The sequence below is a fragment of the Lepus europaeus genome, chromosome X (genome assembly GCF_033115175.1).
Source record: "Lepus europaeus isolate LE1 chromosome X, mLepTim1.pri, whole genome shotgun sequence".
NCBI classification, from domain to species: Eukaryota; Metazoa; Chordata; class Mammalia; order Lagomorpha; family Leporidae; genus Lepus; species Lepus europaeus.
The window spans coordinates 100,189,172-100,196,383 of NC_084850.1; positions in this window are offsets into that span (position 1 = coordinate 100,189,172).

Consider the following 7,212-nt stretch of genomic DNA (forward strand, 5'->3'; position numbering starts at 1 on the left):
AACATGGTGCTTAAAAGAAACAGAACTGCCTTGATCCCTGATGACTTTCTTTTTTTAAGATTTTATTTATTTATTTGAGAAGTAGAGTTACAGACAGTGAAAGGGAGATACAGAGAGAAAGGTCTTCCTTCCATTGGTTCACTCCCCAAATGGCTGCTACGGCCGCCGTGCTGCACCAATCCAAAGCCAGGAGCCAGGTGCTTCTTTCTGGTCTCCCATGTGGGTGCAGGGGCCCAAGGACTTGGGCCATCTTCTACTGCTTTCCCAGGCCATAGCAGAGAGCTGGATTGGAAGAGGAGCAGCCAGGACTAGAACCAGCGCCCATATGTGATGCTGGCAACGCAGGCAGAGGATTAACACACTGCCCCACTGCGCTGGCCCCTGGTGACTTTCTACTTCAGGGATTCCAGCCCTCCTGAAACGTGGCTATATGTACTGGCCTTGTGTCTTATAAAACTCCCCAGACCATACAATCAGTCCTCCTTCTCAGCGAAGCTAGCTCAAGTCGGTTGCTATTGCTTACAACCAGAAGAGCCTTGATGAAGACACAGATTGAGCATGCCTTATGCAAAATGATTGGGACCAGAACTGTTTGGGTTTTTAGATTTTGCTTCTGATTTGGCACATCTGCAGATACATAATCTTGGAGATGGGACCCAAGCCTAAACGTGAAATTCATTTGTGTTTTAGGTACATGCTATACACAATAGGGTGAAGGTGATTTTATACAATGTTTTTAGGGTGTCTGAGTTTTGACTGTGACCCACCACACGAAGTCAAGTGTGGACTTTTCCACTTATGGCATCATATTGGCACTCAAAAAGTTTAAAATTTAGGAGGATTTTGGATTTGGGCATCTGGATTAGAATTGTCAACCTATACTATGTTGCTTAGTCCTGGGACCAGGTGCAGGCAAGGTGGTTTGTCATGGTGAAGAGGATGTGACGCTCATAGGGTCCCTTGACATCTGTTCTGATGAGTCTGGCTCATGATAGGTAGTCATTATCCTTATTTTGCAGATGAAGAAACTCAGGACCCCAGGAGTCAATCATTCAGTATAGTGGTCTCCAGTGAGGTGTGCCCAGGGGAGGCTGTACCACCTTGGGAAAGTCACAGACTCTTTTTTTAAAAAAGACTTATTTATTTATTTGAAAGTCAGAGTTACACAGAGAGAGGAGGAGAGGGACAAGGAGAGAGAGAGACTAGAGGGAGAGGGAGAGGGAGAAGGAGAGAGAGGGGGGAAGGAGAGAGAGAGAGGTCTTCCACCCGCTGGTTCCCTCCCCAACTGGCAGCAACGTCCGGAGCTGCCCCAATCCGAAGCCAGGAGCCAGGAGCTTCTTCTGGGTCTCCCACTTGGGTGCAGGGGCCCAAGGACTTGGGTCATCCTCTACTGCTTTTCCAGCCCATAGCAGAGAGCTGGATAGGAAGTGGAGCAACCGGGTCTCGAACCGGCACCCATATAGGATGCCGGCGCTTCAGTCCAGGGCATTAACCTGCTATGCCACAACGCCGGCCTCAAGTCACGGACTTTCACTGGAGCTGAGTCTCAAAAAGGTCTGTTAGGACTCTCTTGATGTCTGAGCTTCTTGAATGACAGACCCATTTAAAATCCTAAGAGTAAGGCACCTAGGATTTCCCTAGTGGGAAATCTCCCATGACGACACTTGGGACTCCGTAGGATCCTTCTTTGTGCTTCCATAGCCACCTATGTTTCTCTATTACAGCATTCCTACACTGAAAAGTGGCCCGCCTCGAGTGTGACGTCTGAAGATCATTGTTTAGCAATGACTACTAGCATGCATCAGGTGCTCAATAATACATGTTGAATGAATAAAAGAATAACTGTCAACAGTGGTGGAGCCTGGCTGTTCCCAACTCTCTCCTGCCTTTGGGACTGAGTGTGGTGGGGAAGGATGGAGTCAGATTTACCCTGTTTAATTGCCACGCTGTTTCCACAAGATGCCTGTTACGGGACTTATCGGGCTAAAAGTTTGATGTTTCAGACAGGCAAGTGACATTTTGCCGCCAGTCCTGGGTTGCCATGGTTTCACTGGCAGCTCCTAGAACTTGTCATGCACCGCCCCTTTCCTCAGCCCCGCCCCCTTCTCTCCACCACCGTTCTTTCCTTGCCACACCCCTTCCCCTTTGTCAGGCTCCCTCAGTCACGCCCACTCAGGCATGCGCAGTGCTGCAGGTCCTGTGACAGGGTTATCAGGTGGAATAGGGCCAGGCAGAGCGAGGGCCCCAGGGCTGAGGGGTGGTGGGGGAAGGCGGGGAAGAAGTGAGTGGGAGGCAAGGAGAGGCAGGGCGGGAGCATGGGGAGACGGGGGTGTGGGGCTGGGAGGCTTGGTGTTTCTGAGGCTTTTTAGAATGTCTTGGTGAATTAAGCTCCTTGGTGGATGTTTGATGCCATCAGTTAAGTACCTTAAATGAAAATACTGGGTCTCTGAGAACCTGACACTAGCCTTTTCTTTTTTTTAAGAGAGATGGAGAGACAAAAAGATCTTCTATCCACTCACTCCTCAAATGGCTACAGCTGGTCCAGCCACAGCCTGGAGCTGGTCCAGGCCAAAAGCTAGGAGCCTGGAAGGCCATCCAGGTCTCCCACGTGGGTGGCAGGGCCCAAGCACTTGAGCCATCCTCCACTGCCTTCCAGGATGCATTAGCAAGGAGCTGGATAGGATGTTGAGCAGCCAGAAGTGGACCTAGTGCTTACATGGGATGCTAGTGGCAACCGAACTCCATGTGCCACAACGCAGGCTCCCTGGCACTAGCCTTTTCAAGACTGCTTTCCCCTTGTATGCCACAAATCCTTCCTCTGGACGTGGGGAGAGTCCTTCCCACCCTGCACCCCCTGAAGGCTGATTGGCCCAAGCTTCTCAGAGACATGCCCCTGCCTCTGTAATAAAGAGGAGAAAATGTCAAGGGGGAAAAGCCCAACTCCCACATTATCTATTTTTCAGATTACCTCCAAGTACTACATTACCACACACTTCTCTAGCTTTGAGTCCCTATGGGCAATACCCTTCTGGAGCAATACCACCAAGTGGACAACAAGTGAAGGAATTTACCTCAGGCCTGCCTCTCTCTCTCTCTCTCTCTCTCTCTCTCTCTCTCTCTTTCTGGTCATGCCCCCAGTAGGAGATCAAATACCTGTCTTCCATATCCTATGAGCAGATAGAGTGTTTCCTGGGTTTCGGCCACCTCCAATTTTGAAGGCTGGCAGAGCTCTGCTGACTTTGTGTTAATGACCTTCATGGTCACCTCTGTCCCAGTCCAGTTGTGCCAGACATACTTTCTCTCGCTGGATGTACTCTGGCCATAGGTCTTAAGCTGGGAGTTGTCATGATGGTTCCTCCTCAGCAGACATGGCTGTAAAACCATGTATGCTGACTCGGGCCTACACCAACAGTGCTAACACTACTAGCTACGAACGTTAACAAAGGAAGTAAAAGTGAGGGAAAAAAGGACATAGAAAAGAAACAAATGGGAAAAAAAGAATACATGTCAGCTTTTTTTTGGCTTCTTTCTTTACGGACTGCATCGTGTCTGAATGTTCCACAAGACCCAGTTGAACCCATAGGAAACAGTGCCTGAAGGGAGAAACTGTCAAAAGCACACACAGCTTCCAGGACCAGTTGTCACTACTGAAAGAGCTTATGAGAGTCATCACCCACCTGAAAAACCAGGGAGTTTGCTTAAATGAGGGGGCTTCAGAAACCTTATGAAGGGGGCCGGCGCTGTGGCGTAGCAGGTAAGAGCCACTGCCTGCACTGCTGGCATCCCATATGGGCGCCAGTTCAACTCCTGGCTGCTCCACTTCCCATCCAGCTCTCTGCTGTGGCCTGGGCAGGCAGTAGAACATGGCCCCTGCACCCGCATGGGAGATCCAGAAGAAGTTTCTGACTCCTGGCTTCAGATAAGCACAGCTAGAGCCATTCCGGCCATTTGGGGAGTGAACCAGCAGATGGAAGACTCTCTCTCTCTCTCTCTCTCTCTCTCTCTGTCTCTCTGTCTCTCTCTCTGCCTCTGTTTCTCTGTAACTCTGCCTTTTAAATAAACAAATACATTTTTTTAAAAAAAATCATATGGAAAACACACATTATCTTTTTATTCTATTTTCTTTTTTTAATTATTTGAAAGTCTGAGTTACACAGAGAGAGAAGGAGAGGAAGAGAGAGAGAGAGAGAGAGAGAGAGAGAGAGAGAGGTCTTCCATCCACATGATCACTTCCCAGATGGCCGCAATGGCCAGAGCTGCACTGATCCGAAGCCAGGAGCCAGGAGCTTCTTCCAGGTCTCCCACGTGGGTGCAGGGGCCCAAGGACTTGGGCCATCTTCCACTGCTTTCCCAGGCCATAGTCAGAGAGCTGGATCTGAAGTGGAGCAGCCAGGACTCGAACCAGCTCCCATATGGGATGCCGGCACTGCAGGCGGCAGGTTTACCCACTACATCACAGCGCTGGCCCCTCATTCTATTTTCTGCAAGCTTTTGGAAGCCCTCTTGTGTCACCCCTGGAGTGGAAATGTACCATTTTGGAATTTCTTTAAGTATTCTTCTTTTATCTGATAACTGCGCTACCTTACAAACCCACATTTAACCAAAGCAGAAACCAAAAATCTGCATTGCCAACTTCCCTTGCCAATCAATTACAAACCTATAATTTAGAGTCTACGAAATAGGCAATCCCAACTGAGATTTTGGAAGAGTTCAATTTGGAACACAATAACCTGAGGGAAGTATTGCTAAAAATCCATTCTAGGAGCCGGCACTGTGGCCTAGCAGGTAAAGTCACTGCCCACAGAGCTGGCATCCCATATTGGTGCAAGTTCGAGTCCTGGCTACTCCACTTCCAATCCAGCTCTCTGCTGTGGCCTGGGAAAGCAGTAGAAGATGGCCCAAGTCCTTGGGCCCCTGCACCCACATGGGAGACCCGGGGGAATCTCTTGGCTCCTGGCTTCAGATTGGCCCAGCCCTGGTTGTTGCAGCCACTCGGGGAATGAACCAGCAGATGGAAGACCTTTATGTCTCTCTGCCTCTGGCTCTAACTCCACCTTTCAAATAAATAAGTAAATCAAGAAAGAAAGAGAGAAAGAAAGGAAGAAAGAGAGGAAGGAAGGAAGGAAGGAAGGAAGGAAGGAAGGAAGGAAGGAAGGAAGGAAGGAAGGAAGGAAGGAGAAAAAGAAAAAGAAAAAGAAAAAGAAAGAAAGAAAGAAAGAAAGAAAGAAAGAAAGAAAGAAAGAAAGAAAGAAAGAAAGAAAGAAAGAAAGAAAGAAAGAGGGAAAAGACAAAGCCACGCCAGTTGTTTTTTTAAAAAAAATAAATAAATAAAATCCATTGTAGAGAATGTAGGGAGAGACATCCAAATTGCACAGAGAGTGACACTGGCATTGGAGAAACTCAATTAGGCTTTACTTGTGGAGACAAAGTTCCTCTGGTTTCCTGACCAGTCTAAATTCTATGAGTTACTTAATAGACTTCAACCCTTATTTTTCTGCTAAAACTAAATTTATCTTGTTATTTGTTTGCAACCAAGTTACCCTAATCAATAGAGTCTCTGGGAGCCCTAATAGCACTAAGATTGTTTCCTAGGCCCTCCCCCTTCCGAAATGACCCTGGGAATGGGCATTGTGGTACAGCAGGTTAAGCTGCCACTTCTGGCGCCAGCATCCCAGCACTGGTGAAAGTCGCAGCTGTTCCACGTCCAATCCAACTCCCTGCTGAAGTGCCTGTGGGAAAGCTGCAGAAGATGGCCTGAGTGCTTAGGTCCCTGACACACACGTGGGGGACCTGATGAAGTTCCAGCCTACTGGTTTCAACCTCACCCAGCCTTAGCTATTGTGGCCATTTGGGGAGTGAACCAGCAGACAGAAGATTCTCTCCCTCCGTATTCCCCTCTCCTTCCCTCTCCCTTTCTTCCTCCCTCTCCCTCTTCCTCTCCCTCTTCCTCTCATCCCTCTCTCTCCTCCCTTTCCTTCACCCTCTCCCCCTCTTCCCTTCTTGCCCTCTCTCTGTAACTCTCCCTTTCAAATAAATAAAATAAATCTTTTAAAAAAAGAAAATGAAATGACCTAGAAATTCGCAGTGTTTTTTCCCAAGAGCTAGAGACAGTTGTGCTAGTTGGGGAAACTGAGAAGTTGTGCATAACTGCACTGCAATCTTCTGGAGGCGAGTGGCAAGGTCAGAGAGGAGACAAGCGTTAGATCAGGCAGACCTTGGTAAGCCGTTAGTGCTTAAGGAGTTTGGACTTTGGCTTTTAGAGCAGTAGTTTTCAAACTTTTTGATCTTAGGCCTCCTTTGCAGTAAACTCTTTTTTCTTTCTTTCTTTATTATTTTTTTTATTTTTATTTGACAGGTAGAGTTATAGACAGTGAGAGAGAGACAGAGAGAAAGGTCTTCCTTCCATTGGTTCACTCCCCTAATGGCCGCTACGGCCGGCGCGCTGTGCCGATCCAAAGCCAGGAGCTGGGCGCTTCCTCCTGGTCTCCCATGTGGGTGCAGGGCCCAAGCACTTGGACCATCCTCCACTGCACTCCCGGGCCACAGCAGAGAGCTGGACTGGAAGAGGAGCAACTGGGACTAGAACCTGGGGTACCGGCACCGCAGGCGGAGGATTAGCCAAGTGAGGCACGGCGCCGGCTCTGCTACTGTAAACTCTTTTTAAAAAAAAAATATTTATTTATTTGTGAGGCAGAGTTACAGACAGAGAGAGGCAGAGAGAGAGAGAGAGAGAGAGAGAGGTCTTCCATCCACTGGTTCACTCCCCAAATGGCTGCAACGACCGAAGCTGTGACAATCCGTAGTCAGGAGCCAGGAGCTTCTTCCGGGTCTCCCACTCTGGTGCAGGGGCCCAAGGACTTGGGCCATCTTCTACTGATTTCCCAGGCCACAGCAGAGAGCTGGATCAGAAGTGGGGCAGTTGAGACTGGAACCAGTGCCTATGTGGGACGCTGGCACTGCAAGCAGAGGCTTAACCCGCTAGGCCATAGCGCCGGCCCCTGCAGTAAACTCTTAAAATATGTCGAAGATCTCAACTTTTGTTTATATGGGCTATATCTGCTGATATTTGCTGTATCACAAAACAAACTGAAAAAATTTACATATTCTTTCACTTTAAAGTAACACCAATGGGGCCAACGTTGTGGCACAGTGGGTTAAGCCACATCCCATATGGGCACTGGTTCAAGTCCTGGCTGCTCCACTTCCAATCCA